The sequence below is a fragment of the Triticum aestivum genome, chromosome 2D (genome assembly GCF_018294505.1).
Source record: "Triticum aestivum cultivar Chinese Spring chromosome 2D, IWGSC CS RefSeq v2.1, whole genome shotgun sequence".
Lineage (NCBI taxonomy): Eukaryota > Viridiplantae > Streptophyta > Magnoliopsida > Poales > Poaceae > Triticum > Triticum aestivum.
This window is the reverse complement of record NC_057799.1, coordinates 244604523-244622889: the sequence shown is the minus strand read 5'-3', so window position 1 is coordinate 244622889 and position 18367 is coordinate 244604523.

Genomic DNA, 18367 nt, shown 5'->3' with positions numbered 1-18367 from the left:
CATGCTTCACTTATATTATTTTGAGAGTCTTAAACAGCATGGTAATTTGCTTTAAATGTGAAATTAGTCCTAATATGATAGGCATCCAAGATGAGTATAATAAAAACTTCCATACTGAGTTCATTGAATATCGTGAGAAGTTTGATACTTGATAAGTGTTTTGAGATATAAAGGTGGTAATATTAGAGTGTGCTAGTTGAGTAATTGTGAAATTGAGAAATACTTGTGTTAAGGTTGGCAAGTCCCGTAGCATGCACGTATGGTAAAAGTTGTGTGACAAATTTGACGCATAAGGTGTTCTTTTATTGCTTTCCTTATGAGTGGCGGTCGTGGACGAGCGATGGTCTTTTCCTACCAATCTATCCCTCTAGGGGCATGCGTAGTAGTACTTTTCTTCTAGGGCTAATAAACTTTTGCAATAAGTATATGAGTTCTTTATGACTAATGTGAGTCCATGGATTATACGCACTCTCAACCTTCCACAATTTTCTAGCCTCTACAGTACCGTGCATTGTCCTTTCTCGCCTTGAGAGTTGGTGCAAACTTCGCCGGTGCATCCAAACCCCGTGATATGATACACTCTATCACACATAAACCTCCTTATATTTTCCTCAAAACAGCCATCATACCTACCTATCATGGCATTTCCATAGCCATTCCGAGATATATTGCCATGCAACTTACCACCGTTCCGTTTATTATGACACGCTCCATCATTGTCATATTGCTTTGCATGATCATGTAGTTGACATCATATTTGTGGCAAAGCCACCTTTCATAATTTTTTATACATGTCACTCTTGATTCATTGCATAACCCGGTACACCGCCGAAGGCATTCACATAGAGTCATATTTTGTTCTAAGTATTGAGTTGTAAGTAATAAAAGTGTGATGATCATCATTATTAGAGCATTGTCCCATGTGAGGAAAGGATGATGGAGACTATGATTTCCCCACAAGTCGGGATGAGATTCCGGACTAAAAAAAAGATGCCAAAGAAAAAGAGAAGGCCCAACAAAAAAAAGAGAAAAAAAGAAAAAAATGAGAGAAAAAGAGAGAAGGGACAATGTTACTATCCTTTTTCCACACTTGTGCTTCAAAGTAGCACCGTGATCTTCATGATAGAGAGTCTCTTATGTTGTCACTTTCATATACTAGTGGGAATTTTTCATTATAGAACTTGGCTTGTACATTCCAATGATGGGCTTCCTCAAAATGCCCTAGGTCTTCGTGAGCAAGCAAGTTGGATGCGCACCCACTTAGTTTCTTTTGTTGAGCTTTCATATATTTATAGCTCTAGTGCATCCGTCGCATGGCAATCCCTACTCCTCTCATTGACATCAATTGATGGGCATCTCCATAGCCTATTGATTAGCCGCATCAGTGTGAGAATTTCTACCTTTTGTCTTCTCACATAACCCCCATCATTATACTTTATTCCACCCATAGTGCTATATCCATGGCTTCCGCTCATGTATTGCGTAAGGGTTGAAAAGGCTAAAGCGCGTTAAAAAGTATGAACCAATTGCTCGGCTTGTCATCGGGGTTATGCATGATGAGAACGTTTTGTGTGATGAAATTGAAGCATGGCCTAACTATATGATTTTGTAGGGATGAGCTTTCTTTGGCTATGTTATTTTGATAAGACATAATTGCTTGGTTAGCATGTTTGAAGTATTATTGTTTTTATGTCAACATTAAACTTTTATCTTGAATCTTTCGGATCTAAATATTCATGCCACAATATAAAGAATTACATTGAAAATTATGCTAAGAAGCATTCCACATCAAAAATTCTGTTTTTATCATTTACCTACTCGAGGACGAGCAGGAATTAAGCTTGGGGATGCTTGATACGTCACCAACGTATCTATAATTTTTTTTGTTCCATGCTATTATATTATCTGTTTTGGATGTTCAATGGGCTTTATTATACACTTTTATATTATTTTTGGGACTAACCTATTAACCGGAGGCCCAACCCAAATTGCTGTTTTTTTTGCCTATTTCAGTGTTTCAAAGGAAAGGAATATCAAACGGAGTCCAAACGGAATGAAACCTTCGGGAACGTGATTTTCTGAACAAACATGATCCAGAGGACTTCGAGTGGACGTCAAGCAATCAACGAGGAGGCCACGAGGCAGGGGGGCGCGCCTACCGCCCTGGGCGCGCCCTCCACCCTCATGGGCCCCTCGTGGCTCGACCGACCTACTTCTTCCTCCTATATATACCTACGTACCCCGAAAACATCGGAGGAGGAGCCAAAACCCTATTTCCACTGCCGCAACCTTCTGTACCCATGAGATCCCATCTTGGGGCCTTTTCCGGCGCTCCGCCGGAGGGGGCATTGATCACGGAGGGCTTCTACATCAGCACCATAGCCTCTCCGATGATGTGTGAGTAGTTTACCTCAGACCTTCGGGTCCATAGTTATTAGCTAGATGGATTCTTCTCTCTCTTTGGATCTCAATACAAAGTTCTCCTCGATTCTTTTGGAGATCTATTCGATGTAATCTTCTTTTGTGGTGTGTCGAGATCCGATGAATTGTGGGTTTATGATCAAGATTATCTATGAACAACATTTGAATCTCCTCTGAATTCTTTTATGTACGATTGGTTATCTTTGCAAGTCTCCTTGAATTATCAGTTTGGTTTGGCCTACTAGACTGATCTTTCTTGCAATGGGTGAAGTGCTTAGCTTTGGGTTCAATCTTGCGGTGCTCGATCCGAGTGACAGTAGGGGAAACGACACGTATTGTATTGTTGCCATCGAGGATAAAAAGATGGGGTTTATATCATATTGTATGAGTTTATCCCTCTACATCATGTCATCTTGCTTAAAGCATTACTCCGTTCTTATGAACTTAATACTCTAGATGCATGCTGGATAGCGGCCGATGTGTGGAGTAATAGTAGTAGATGCAGGCAGGAGTCGGTCTACTTGTCACGGACGTGATGCCTATCAGTTGCTCGACAGTAATTTGTTTACCCACCGTAATACTTATTCTCTTGAGAGAAGCCACTAGTGAAACCTATGGCCCCCGGGTCTATTCTCTATCATATTAATCTACCGTTATTTCTATTACCGTTTATTTTGCTTTCTTTACTTTTAGTCTTTATCATAAAAATACCAAAAATATTATCTTATCATCTCTATCAGATCTCACTTTTGCAAGTGGCTGTGAAGGGATTGACAACCCCTTTATCGCGTTGGTTGCAAGGTTCTTATTTATTTGTGTAGGTGCGTGGGACTTGAGCGTGGTCTCCTACTGGATTGATACCTTGGTTCTCAAAAACTGAGGGAAATACTTACGCTACTTTACTGCATCACCCTTTCCTCTTCAAGGGAAAACCAACGCAGTGCTCAAGAGGTAGCACATGGCAGACGGGTTACGCAGAAAACTCGTGTGCGATAGGGCACAAATCGCACATAGTTCATATGTTGGCCCGTGTGCCTTACATACTGTTTCCCAAACGGTTCGTTACGACAGACCGTATGGTTTCACTGCGTCATTAGAAACGCTTAATCACCGATACCACACGTGCGAAAGAATTTAGTGTGTGCTGCATCGCAGACGATTACATTTTGGAAGGCCTCTGGATCACTGCTCCATATCCCCGATGGTTTCTGGGTCGTGTGGGAAGGACCCCCTATCGCACACACTCACTTGGCGACGGTTCCAAATGTCGTCGCGGAAAGGGGTTAAAAACGGTTTGTTTAGGACCGACGTGTACCCGTGGGCTGCAAGTGGCCAAATCTACAATGGGCCTCTAACAGGCGAAATGTCAGACATGGCCGAATATGAACCAATTCCTACACGGTCGTTTATGGGCCGAAAGTTTCATGGGGAATAAATGGACCCAAATGAAGCAGGACCTTTAACAGGCCAGAAACACACAGGGCCGTAATTTGGCCCAAATACTTAGCGGACTGTTAATGGGCAAGAAGTGACCATGGGCTGCAATGATGGCAAGTCTAGAACAGGTCGTTGATAGGTCGATTTGACACTAGTCTTACAGGCCTTAACTGCGAATGGGCCGTCTGAAAGCAAGCCGTTAATGGGCCAGCCCGCTAATTTTGATTGGGCTAGCCTGTTTGACCTAAATGGGCCGTTGTTGGGCCTTGCCATGTTTCGACGTATCGTAGGCGGCTCATGTCCATTGGGCGGTTGACATCTATCCTTTCGCGGTGCTAACACGTGGTTGCTATAGCCAATGATAATTTTACACGTGCAAAATCCCCATTGGTCCAGCTGTTAATGGGTTCTCGGATCCAAATTGAAACCCGATAGCTTAACAGCGACCCGTTATGCTGGATGCCACATATCGGTACCCTTGGCGAAAGCACTTCCATGACGCGCCATTTATCGTCATGGAAGTGGACACTTCTGTGATGATAATTTTGGTATTGTCATGGAACACTTCTATGACAGCACAGGTATGACTATCTTGATTCTGTCATAAAATCGTCATGGATGTACATGCATGACAGAAAACATGACCTACTGTGATCAACATGTATTATCACAGAAGTGGTTATTTTGTAGTGATGGGCTGTAGGACTCTCCCCTGCCGCCCTTCGTGCAGCGCGATGGCTGCATGGCCACGCCCTCTCTCACTCCAGCCACAGCTTCGTCCTCCCATGCTCGCCGTGGGCCGACAAACATGCAGGCAGCGCTGCTCATGGCGTGCGAGCTGTTGTGCTACCGCCCTGCCAACGAAGGCTATGACGCCTGGCTTGGCCGCATCACTGAGCTTGTCAACGCTGCGGGCGAGGCTCCAGCGCCCTCTGATGCGGATTGAACTACGTTGGTATTTCCCCAAAGAGGAAGGGATGATGCAGCACAACTACGGTAGGTATTTCCCTTAGTGATGAGACCGAGGTTATCGAACCAGTAGGAGAACCACGCAACACTACGTAAATGGTACATGCACACAAAGAACAAATACTTGCAACCTGACGTAAAAGCGGGGTTGTCAATCCCTCACTGGTAAAAACATAGATAAAATTGTAGTAGATTTGATAAATAGATCTCGCAGGAAAGCGAGATAAAATAAATAACAATAAATTGTAGCACGGTATTTTTGTATTTTCGGATTAATAGATCTGAGAATAAAAGCGAATAAAAATAGATCTCGAAGGCAAATATGATAAAGAAGAGACCCGGGGGCCGTAGATTTCACTAGTGGCTTCTCCCGAGAAAAATAGCATACGGCGGGTAAACAAATTACTGTTGGGCAATTGATTGAACTTCAAATAATCATGACGATATCCAGGCAATGATCATTATATAGGCATCACGCTCAAGACTAGTAGACCGACTCCTGCCTGCATCTACTACTATTACTCCACACATCGACCGCTATCAAGCATGCGTCTAGTGTATTAAGTTCATGGAGAAACAGAGTAATGCTATAAGAATGATGACATGATGTAGACAAGATCTATTCATGTATGAATACACCCCATCTTGTTATCCTTAATAGCAATGATACATACGTGTCATTGCCCTTTCTGTCACCGGGATTGAGCACCGTAAGATCGAACCCATCACAAAACACCTCTTCCCATGGCAAGAAAAAATGATCTAGTCGGCCTAACTAAACCAAAGATTCGAAGAAGAGAGGCGAGGCTATAAGTAATCATGCATATAAGAGATCAAAAGACTCAAATAACTTTCATAGATAAAAACATAGATTTGATCATAAACTCAAAGTTCATCGGATCCCAACAAACACACCGCAAAAAGAGTTACATCGAAAAGATCTCCAGGAGACCATTGTATTGAGAATCGAGAGAGAGAGAGAGAGAGAGAGAGAGAGAGGAAGCCATCTAGCTACTAACTACGGACCCGTAGGTCTACATTGAACAACTCACGCATCATCGGAGAGGCACCAATGAGGATGATGAACCCCTCCGTGATGGTCTCAAGATTGGATATGTGGTTTCTGGAACTTGTGGTGGCTGGAATTGATTTTCGTCGACTCCCCTAGGGTTTCTGGAATATGGGGGTATTTATAGAGCAAAGAGGCGGTGCGGGAGGCCACCGAGGTGGGCACAACCCACCAGGGCGCGCCTGGGCCCCCAGGCGCGCCCAGGTGGGTTGTTCTCCCATCGGAGCACCCCTCTGGTACTTCTTTGGCCCATCCTGTGTCTTCTGGACTAGAAAAATTCTCCAAAAAGTTTCACTGCATTTGGACTCCGTTTGGTATTGATTTTCTGCGAAGTAAAAAACAAGAAAAAAATAGCAACTGGCACTGGGCACTATGTCAATAGGTTAGTCCCAAAAAATGATATAAAGTTTCTATAAAATGATTGTAAAACGTCCAAGAATGATAATATAACAGCATGGAACAATCAAAAGTTATAGATATGTTGGAGACTTATCAGCATCCCCAAGCTTAATTCCTGCTCGTCCTCGAGTAGGTAAATGATAAAAGCAGAATTTTTTATATGGAATGTTGCCTAACATGTTCATCACATATTCTTTTCTTTGTAGCATGGACATTTTGACTTTTTATATGATTCAAAGCAATAGCCTAGTTTCGACATGAAGATTTCAATACTCAAGCATATCAAAAAGCAACCATGTCTTTCAAAATATCAACACTAAAGTAAGTTATCCCTAGCCCATTATGCTCAATCATTGATCCATTCATGAAACACACTCGCATATTAGCTACAACCAATGCTCACGTATGATCATAGTGCCCCTTAGTTGGTGCTTTCTAAGAGAAGATGGAGACTCAAAATAAAAATTGCATAAAGTAAATAGAAAGGCCCTTCGCAAAGGGAAGTAGGGATTTGTAGAGGTGCCAGAGCTCAAACCGAAAAACATAGAGATAAAACATTTTGGGTGGCATGCTTTTCCTGTCAACGAAAATGATCGAGTAGTTCCCAATACTTTCCATGCTAGATATATCATAGGCGGTTCCCAAACAGAGAATATAGTTTATTCCTTTTTCCACCATGCTTTCACATTCCACGGCTAACTGAATCCACGGGTGCCGTCCATACCAACACTTTCCAAGGAATTTATTATTTGACAACATAAAGTAAATTCATTTTTCATTTCGGGACTGGGCATCAATAATACCTTTGCCGTACTCTCGTGCAATGACAAGTGAATAAACACTCATCTTGAAAATAACACATCTAGCATGGAAAAATATCAGCCACCCCCTACCGATTCATGAGCGGTACGAGCACACAAAAGAGAAATATATTTTGAAAATTACAGATGGCACATACAAATTTGCTTAGAATGGCAAAAGAATACCGTATATAGGTAGGTATAGTGGACTCATATGGAAAAACTGGTTTAAGGATTTTGGATGCACAAGTAGTGATCATAATTAGTACAAATGAAGGCTAGCAAAAGATTGAGAAGCATCCAACCAAGAAACGAAAAATCTCATAAGCGAGCATTAAGCATAACTAACACCGAATAATGCACCATAAGTAGGATGTAACTTCATTGCATAACTATTGACTTTTGTGCTTGCATAGGGAATCACAAACTAACACCAATATTCTTACTAAAGCATAATTACTCATCAACATGACTCACATATTATATCATCATATCGCAAAACTATTACAAGGAATCAAGTTTATTTTGTCCAATGATCTTCATGAAAGTTTTTATATATCCCTCTTGAAAATCTATCACTTTGGGACTAATTTCATATGTTGTTTTTGATAGCTCAAAGAAATCTAAGTGAAGAACATGAGCATAAAAAAATTCTTCTCTCAAAATAATTTAAGTGAAGCATGAGAGAATTTCTTAAATTTTTTACCAACTCTCAAATAAATTTACGTGAAGCATGGGAGCATTTCGCCAAAAATACTAAAGCACACTGTGCTCAAAAAGATATAAGTGAAGCACTAGAGCAATTCCATAGCTCATAAAGATTTAAGTGAAGCATAGAGAGCAATTCTAACAAGTCATAGCATAATTTTGGCTCTCTCAAATAGGTGTGTCCAGCAAGGATACTTGACTAAAAGTAAAAAGCAAAACAAGCAAAGACTCATATCATACAAGACGCTCCAAGCAAAACTCATGATATGTGATGAATAAAAATATGGCTCCAAGTAAAATATCGATGGTCGTTAGATGAAAGAGGAGATGCCACTCGGGAATCCCCAAGCTTAGTTGCTTGCTTCTCTTTTAGATAATGGCTTGGTATGCCATGGGCATCCCCAAGCTTAGGCTCTTCTTACTCTTTATTCCTTCATCCATCGTGATCTCACCCAAAACTTGAAAACTTCAATCACACAAAACTCAACAAAAACCTTCGTGAGATCTGTTAGTATAACAAAGCAAATCACTACTATAAGTAATGTTGCAAACCCATTCATATTTTATTTTTTCATTATATCTACTGTATTCCAACTTAGCCATGGCTCATACCCCCCTGATAGAGTCCATATATTTATCAAAATAAGCACACAACGCAAAGAAAACAGAATCTGTCAAAAACAGAACGGTGTGTAGCAATCTGAAAACTTCGAATACTTCTGTAACTCCAAAAATTGTGAAAAATTAGGAAAAAGTGGAAATTTCTATATCAATCTTGTGTAAAAATTTCATAATTTTTCGTCACTTCTGTGATTTTTTAAAATTATTTTACTGGACACAAAAGTTTATGTTTTCCAACAAGATCAAACCAACTATTAGCCAACATGATCCCAAAGGCTTTGCTTGGCACAAACACTAATTAAAACATAAAAAACTCAATCATAACAGTTGCATAATTGTGCAAACACTCAAGAACAGAAAGAAAAATACAACAATAAATTTTATTCATTGGGTTGCCTCCCAACAAGCACTATCGTTTTACGCCCTAGCTAGGCATAATGCAAAGATTCAAGTATTGTCATCTTTATTTCTAGATCCATAAGATGCCCTCATGATTGATTCGTATGGTGGCCTAATTCTTGTTCCAGGGAAGTGTTCCATACCCTTAGTGGAAATTGAAATTTAATATTGCCTTCTTTCATATCAATCACGGCACCAATAGTATGTAAGAACGGTCTACCAAGAATAATTGGGCAAGACGGATTGAAATCAATATCAAGAACAATAAAATCTATGGGCACATAATTCCTATTTGCAAGAATAAGAACATCATTAATTCTTCCCATAGGCTTTTTAATAGTAGAATCCGCCAAGTGCATATTTAAAGAGCATTCTTCAATATCGGTAAGACCAAGCACATCACATAAAGATTTCGTAATTGTAGAAACACTAGCACCCAAGTCACACAAAGCAAAACACTCATAATTTTTAATCTTGACTTTGATGGTAGGTTCCCATTCATCATGTAATTTTCTAGGAATTGAAATCTCTAATTCCAAATTTTCTTCCAAGGCTTTCATCATAGCATCAACGATATGTCTAGTAAAAGCTTTATTTTGTTCATAAGCATGGGGTGAATTTATCATGGTTTGCAACAAAGAAATACAATCAATCAAAGAGCAACTATCATAAGTAAATTCTTTGTAATCCAAAAGAGTGGGCACATCACTAGTTAAAGTTTTGACCTATCCAAACCCACTTTTATCAATTTTTCCAACAAGATTTTCACCCTCCAAATTATCAGGACGTCTTCTAACTAAAGTTGACTCTTCTTCAGTCCCTTTTTCATCAATCTTAATTTTACTAAACAAAGAATCAATAGAAGAAACACCAATCATTTTAAGATCTTCACCATTTTTATCTTCTAACGAGATAGGTTTAGTGGCCATTTGATTTACTAGGGTAGCTTGTGCATTGGATACTTTGCCTAGCAACTTTCAGCAAAAGCATACTTAGATTGGTGATTGCAAACTTCTCTACTAATATCATCGAGTTGTTTTGTTATAGCATCTAGCACAAGGAGTGCTCCTTAAGTTCTTCCGTAAAATATTTAAAGTGCTCAAATTGTGTAGTCATATATTCCTAAGTACTTTTTTGAATTTCAAGCAAAATATTGGGGTAAGGAACATCATAATATTTGCTTTGAGGCATCATGACTACGCAAACAAGATTGCACGCAAAAACAGAATTGACGAGAAAAACGATTAACGAAAAAGAGGGCGAATAAAATGGCAATTTTTTGTGAAGTGGGGGGTGATGAAAACGAGAGGAAAATGGCAAATAATGTAAATTGCAAGGAGATGATATTTGTCATTAGGAACCTAGTAGATGTTGATGATGTCTCCCCAGCAATGGCGCCAGAAATTCCTTTTGATGCGGCTTGAACTACGTCGGTATTTCCCCAAAGAGGAAGGGATGATGCAACACAGCTACGGTAGGTAATTCCCTTAGTGATGAGACCAATGTTATTGAACCAGTAGGAGAACCACGCAACACTACGTAAACGATACCTGCACACAAAGAACAAATACTTGCAACCCGACGTAAAAGAGGGGTTGTCAATCCCTCATGGGTAAAAAGATAGATAAAATTGTAGTAGATTGGATAAATAGATGTCGCGGGAATGCGAGATAAAATAATTAACATTAAATTTCAACAAGGTATTTTTGTATTTTTGGATTAATAGATCTGAAAATAAAAGCGAATAAAAATAGAACTCGAAGGCTAATATGATAAAGAAGAGACCCGGGGGGCGTAGATTTCACTAGTGGCTTCTCTCGAGAAAATTAGCAAATGGCGGGTAAACAAATTGCTGTTGGGCAATTGATCGAACTTCAAATAATCATGAAGATATCCCGGCAATGATCATTATATAGGCATCACGTCCAAGACTAGTAGACCGACTCCTGCCTGCATCTACTACTATTACTGCACACATCGACCGCTATCGAGCATGCATAGTGTGTGACGCCCGGATAATTAAGCTACGGTAATCCCATGTTAATGGTGCCATGCCATCGTTTTCACTATCGCTAAAACCCCCTTTGATTCCACCCAGTTCAAATTTCAAATTTAAAATAAAGTCAAACAAATAAAGTTTTCAAATGTCAAAACAAAAATGTTTGTTGGGTTCCAAATATTCACTAGCTAATTATCATGTGGCAACCAACATTATTTGGCTCTCCCTTTAAATCCCTAGGAAAATATAAAGTGGCCCAGCAGCATATTAATTGACCTATTCAATTTATAAAAATGCTTTGAACAATTCCGTTGGCTCTAAAACTTTTTATGCAACACCACAATGTTGTTCTCGAATTGTGTGCCATTTCAAGTTTGACTAAATTAATTTTGTCACTCAAATAAATACGTACATTTCCTAACTGAAATACATAAAAGGGAAAATAGAAAATGGCCTAACTAACTGCTGTGCAACTAGGCCTTTGATGACCATAGTGCTTTCGCCCCAGCCCAATCGCGCCTCCTCCTACCTCATGTTCACCTCGTTCTCGTGGACACCCGTGCGTCGTCTAGCACGCGGATGTCGCGCTGCCGCCCATCCCGCGGTCGAGGAACTGGATAAGAGGCCTCCCTCGATGCCCCTCTCTCCCTCCTAAACCCTAGCTCCCTCCTCACTTTCCCCCATCGTGCCCCCATCCATTCCCCCTCGCCATCAGCGCCCCGATCCGCAGCCACCACGCTCGTCCCCATCGCCGTCCGCCGTCATCTCGACCTCTGCTTCCTCCTCGACCACGGCCTCGAGCAGCAGACCGCCTCAACGACGAGATCGATGGCGCTCCTCCATGTCGGCCATCACCTCCGTCCGCTCCGGTCGCCGCCGTCTTCTATGACTCTGACGCCACCCTGCGCTCATAAGCTTCCGCCGACCACCATGTGCCTCAACGTGAGCCTGCGCTCCCTCTCGTCCCTCTTTTCCATCGCATCTGGTCCCCTAGGGCGCCTCCCGATCATTGTTGTAGATGTCATCCACCATGACCGCTAGCTCGGCTCCGCCCTGCTCCACCGTGCTCCGCCCTGCTTTCCCCACTGCGATGCGCAGCTACTGCCAGGCCCGCGACCACCTCTGCCCCGCTGCTCACTCGCCGGCGCCTCCTCTGGCCGCGACCCGCGCCTCGCCTCCGCGCAGCCCGCTCGCCTCTCGCTGCTTACTGTTGCCACTTCTGCTTGCGCCGCTGCCGCTTGCTTGTGCTGCCGCAGTTGCTCTGCATACTGTTGCTGCCACCGCCGTTTGCCGTCGCCCCGCGGAGCCTCTGCCTCGCAGCCACCTGCCGACGCTCGCCGCATCGTCACCGCGTGCCCGGCTAACCCGCGCAGCCCCGCGCCGCACCGCCCCGCACCGCTGTCGCGTCTCCGGCCGCCGCGGCCCACTGCTCCTCACGCGCGCTCACCTGCTTGTCGCCCTGCCACTGCGTTCCTCGCTCGTCGCCGCTCCTCGCCATTGCTCGCTGCGCCCGCGAGCCTCCGGCCGCCCTGCCTCCCGGCGATGATTAGGCTGCGCCCGCTCGTCCACCCCGTTACGCCCCTTCCCTTGGCGCGTGGCCGGCTTGGCCCCGCCGCTCGCCGGCGCTGGCCGCCCCTCCCCCTGACCTCACCGGCTGCAGAGGCCTCGACCGCGCCCTCCCTCGCCTCTGGTGGCCTCGGGTGCGGGCGCCAGCACCCGAGCGCTCTTTAGCCGCCCGCTATGGCCATGGGCCACTAGCCTATGGGCCCCACGCCCCATTTATTAAAAAAAGAGTTTTCAAAATAATAATAATAAACTTAATTAAATTGGTTTAATCAAGTCTAATTAACATTAATTAGCCTAATAATCTAGTTAGACTAAGTACACTAGTTAGTTAATGTAATAGTCTATGATAGGGGGCCCCACCCCCTGTTGACGAGTCAAACATTGACTGGTCAACTCCTGGCCCACCTGTCAGCCTCTGGTACACTTCTGTGTACGCAGAGCTGGGTGCGCCTAGCATTTTAGTCTTTATTTTTGAATTAATAATAAATCCAGAAAATGTTTAAATCTTTGAAAATTGCTTCAAAATAATTCGCAACTCGGATGAAAATACTTGTACATGAAAGTTGCTCAAAATTTCGAGACGAATCCGAATACGCGGTCCGTTCGTCCGCCACAGGTCCCTAGCATAGCGAACATGCAACTGTCCCCTCTCTTTCATCTGTCCAAAAATGCCTAACCCCGGGAATACATTCTCGGATGTTATCCCCTTTCGCCGGCATCATGTAGCACTGCGTTAGAACACCCCTAGCGCTGCTTATTATCTTGTTATGCATAGTATTCCTGTTTGCTCTTTATTTATTGTGCCTTCCCCCTCTTCTCTCCGATAGACCCCGAGACCGCTACTGATGCCCCTGTGATCGACCACGTCGATGACGACCCTTCTTCCCTTTCAGCGGAGCTTCCAGGCAAGCCCCCCATTGATCATCCCGATATCGCCCATTCCATTCTCTCATGCTTGCATTAGATTTTGCTATTGTAATTGATTGCTCCTATTCTGATGCATAGCCTGCTTTTGTAACCTGCTTATTGTTACCTACCTGCTTATCCTAAACTGCTTAGTATAGGTTGGTTAGTGATCCATCAGTGACCCCCACCTTGTCCTTGTTGCCCCTACTTCATCATCGACGACTCGATCAACGTGATCGACGACCAGAGACTGACACCTCACATCAAATCACGCCCCTTTTGTTGCTCGACTCTGCAGAGCTACTATCGAGTGCCAAGGGTGATACCTCGTAACGCACTCCTGATGATAATTCTGTAGTGTAGCTATTCGGTCATGGTCATCGAGGGTGATTCCTCCTTGACCAGTCCGGATACGACTCGTCGTGCAACCCAGTGTGAACCTCGAGGGTGGTTCCTCTTATGTTCACCTTGATGATTACATCGAGTGGAATCCACCAAGGGTGATTCCTCGGGTTTTCCTCCTTGATGTTATGGACACACGGTTACCCGGGCTTTACTTGAGACCATTATTGAAGTCGTGCCGGCCCTGAGGGGTACCCGCGAGTTGATGTGAAAGTCGAGCGGGCCCGTAGAGCACCCGCGAGTTTTCTACGTGGCACGGCCGGGCATTCTGGGCCCTTGTCGTAAGACCATGAGACGTAGCAACGGGTCACATTACCGTGAGTCTCTGCTCGTCTTCGCAAGCCCCCAATGCACTAACAGGTTTGGGTATTTGTTCTGAGTTGGCCTTTGGCGTTTATGCACTAACCACCACGCGAGAATAGTTATGGGCCTCGACATTGCAGTATCAGCCAAAGCTTTGTCAGACGTCCAGTTCAGCATGGCGGCACAGTCGAATTGTGCTGGCCATCCTAGGCGGTGCTGGTATCCACCATGCGCGCAATGACCTGGAGTGTAACGGGCGATGGGCCCAAGACCCCGAGGCACTTAGGATGTAGACCAGCGGGGACCTTTCTGCTGAGCCTAGGTAGGGCTGCGACGTGTTGATTTTCCGAGGCCGGGCATTGACTCAGAAAAGTGTGTCCGGCCAGAGTAATCAAGCGTGTTGGGTAACGTGGTGCACCCCTACAGGGAAGTTATATATTCGAATACCGTGTCCACGGTATTGGACGTTCAGACTTGTATCCTGATCTATTACAACTAGAACTGGAAACTTGAGATATGAGATGGATATGTGGCTTCGAGATTGCTTTCTCGCAGGCAGTCGAGGAAGCATCTCTGGGCGTTAATTCTACAACATGTTTGTTAAATATAAACTGCTATTCTATACTCTTCTACATGCTGCAAGATGCTTGGAGCTACTTGAAGATGCTAGTCTTCGATAGGTTAGGCCTTCCCCTCTATTGTGGCATTCTGTAGTTCAGTCCATAGATACATACCTTCCTTTGATACTAATGCATACTTAGTATAGATCTGATGCTTGCGAGTACTTTGGATGAGTACTCACGGTTGCTTTGCTACCCCTTTCCCCCCTTCTTTCTTCTTTCCGATTGTTGTAACCAGATGGTGGATCCCAGGAGTCAGATGCCACCCCAGTCGACTACTACTACTACCCGAAGCCTACTACTACTACTACATGGAAGCCGCCGAAGACCAGGAGTAGTTAGGAGGTCCCGGGCAGGAGGCCTTGCCTCTTCGATCGTTGATGTTTATGCTAGCCTTCTTAAGGTATCCTTGTTTAACTTATGTCTGTACTCAGATATTGTTGCTTCCGCTGACTCTTGTGTATCGAGCTTGTATTTGAGCCCTTGAGGCCCCTGGCTTGTAATATGAAGCTTGTATTATTTTGTTTGTGTCTAGAGTTGTGTTGTGATATCTTTTCGTAGTCCCTAATCTTGACCGTACACATTTGCGTGTATGATTAGTGTACAATTGAATCGGGGGCGTCACAAGTTGGTATCAGAGCCGACTACCTGTAGGAACCCCTTTCCAACTCCTTGGCCGAAGTTGAGTCTAGTCTATGAAAAAAATTGATTTACTAAGATGGCCATGTGGCTTACGGGCCCACGTCGCCAATTGGGTGGTATTAGGATCTTTTAGTCTTCGTCTATACTTTGTGACTCTGATCTCTCTTTTATTCGGCTTAAATGATTTTGTTAACTCTAACTCTACATCTCGTAAATACTTTTCCTCGGAGAGCCCCTCACTCCAGATGATTGCTTGGTGCACCAGAAGATTCTGAAGATACTCTCCGATGTTTTCCCGAGACCCGTGTGCCCTTCGCCATTGCGATCCCTACCACTGATAAATCCTTATGGGTAACTACCTACATTGTAGTTCATACCTTCATCTCCAATTGCTCTTGTTATTACAAGATGTCTTGAAATACTCTCCGATGTTCTAAGAATCCTTTATGCTTACTGCCTTGCAGTTCCTTGACGCATGATTACCCTTATTAATAATTCCTCACACTTATCGAGGATTTGTTCAATCCTAGTTGATCAAGTGTAACGCCCACGATGCGGCTATATCTCCCACGTGTCGAGGCACGACTTAGAGGCATAACCGCATAGTGGTTTTGTCGCAAGAAGGGTCATCTTCACACAATCCCATGTAATGAACAAGAATGGGATAAAGAGTTGGCTTACAATCGCCACTTCACACAATACATAAATATAAACCATACATCATCCAAAATCCACACATAGACCGACTACGGTCAAGATCCAAATGAAAATAAGATAACCCCAAATGCTAGATCCCTGATCGTCCCAACTGGGTTCCACTACTGATCATCAGGAAAAGACACGTAGTAACGACCACGTTCCTCATCGAACCCCCACTTGAGATCGATCCCATCATCTGCACTGGCATCGTCGGCACCTGCAACTGTTTTGGTAGAATCTGTGAGTCACGAGGACTCAGCAATCTCACACCCGCGAGATCAAGACTATTTAAGCTTATCGGAAAAGATGGTGTAATGAGGTGGAGCTGCAGCAGGCACTAAGCATATATGGTGGCTAACATACGCAAATGAGAGCGAGAAGAGAAACAACGGAACGGTCGTCATCTAGCAATGACCAAGAAGTGATCCTGAACTCCTACTTACGTCATTCATAACTCAAACCGTGTTCACTTCCCGGACTCCGCCGAGAAGAGACCATCACGGCTACACACACAGTTGATGTATTTTAATTGGGTCAAGTGACAAGTTCTCTACAATCGGACATTAACAAATTCCCATCCGCCTCATAACCGCGGGCACGGCTTTTGAAAGATAATACCCTGCAGGGGTGTCCCAACTTAGCCCATCATAAGCTCTCACGGTCAACGAAGGATAAACCTTCTCCTGGAAAGACCCGATCAGTCCCGGAATCCCGGTTTACAAGACATTTCGACAATGGTAAAACAAGACCAGCAAAGCCTCCCGAATGTGCCGACAAATCCCGATAGGAGCTGCACATATCTCGTTCTCAGGGCACACCGGATGAACACTACATACAACTAAAACCAATCCTCGAGTTTCCCCAAGGTGGCGCTACAAGTGGCTCTAGTTTGGACCAGCACTCAGAGGAACACTGGCCCGGGGGTTTAAATAAAGATGACCCTAGGGCTCGCGAAAACCCGGGGGAAAGGCTTAGGTGGCAAATGGTAAAACCAAGGTTGGGCCTTGCTGGAGGAGTTTTATTCAAGGCGAACTGTCAAGGGGGTCCCATAAATCACCCAACCGCGTAAGGAACGCAAACTCAAGGAACATAATACCGATATGACAGAAACTAGGGCGGCAAGAATGGAACAAAACACCAGGCATAAGGCCGAGCCTTCCACCCTTTACCAAATATATAGATGCATTAATTAAATAAGAGATATTGTGATATCCCAACATGTCCATGTTCCAACATGGAACAAACTTCAACTTTACCTGCAACTAGCAACGCTATAAGAAGGGCTGAGCAAAAGCGGTAACATAGCCAAACAACGGTTTGCTAGGAAAGGATGGTTAGAGGCTGACATGGCAATATGGGAGGCATGATATAGCAAGTGGTAGGTAGCGCAGGATGGCAATAGAACGAACAACTAGCAAAGCAAAGATAGAAGTGATTTCGAGGGGTGGTCATCTTGCCTGCAAGGTTCTCAGAGTTGTCGAAAGCTTGATCCTCGTAAGCGTACTCAACAGGTTCCTCGTTCATGAACTCGTCTCCCGGCTCTACCCAAGACAAGAACACAAGCAACGGAACCACAATCAATCACGAGAAATGCACAAGCAACACGATGCAAAACATGTATGATATGCGATGCATATGCGTGCTCCGGACGAAAAAAAGATGAACAAGGCAGTAACTTGGCTAACCAAGCATGCCACTGGAAAGATGAGATGATTTCGGTCAAAATCGATATAAAGATCACCGGAAACGGATGCACGGTTTGCAAATGGCAAGCAAAACAAGAATGACACGTATCTGCGATTAACAGCACGATAGCACTTAGAATGCAACAAGTAACAATGCTACAGCACTCCAACATAGCGACAAAGCATATGTCAGTAATCTACAGGAGATGCTTGACAAAAGATGAACACTGAGCTACGGCTAGATCACAATATAACAAGCTCAAACAAGCATGGCAAAAGTGCAAAAGATAACAGGTTCACAGACTTGGTGAAATTACTGGACATGGCAGAAAACAGCATCAGGTAGCAATGTTCAGAGCACGAAAACTTCATGCTACGGGAACTTAAAATGGCAAAGCAAGGCATGTAATTATTCTACTAAATGCATATGAAAAAAGTCCCTTACTGACCATAAGCCAAAAAGGACCAGAAGATATGATGGCAACCATGTAAACATAGCAAGTTTCGTTAACAGGTTTCAGACTTGGCAGAAAACAGAGCATGGCAGAAACAATAATATGAAGGCATCTTGGTGAGCTTGATGCACTCACCACAAAGAAATGCATGACAAAACAAGCATACCTACAGCAAGATGGCAAGTTTAGGAAGATATCCATGGCAAGAACAAAAGCATAGCATGTATGGATCAACTACAACAAGCTTGGCAAATTTGAATAACATGT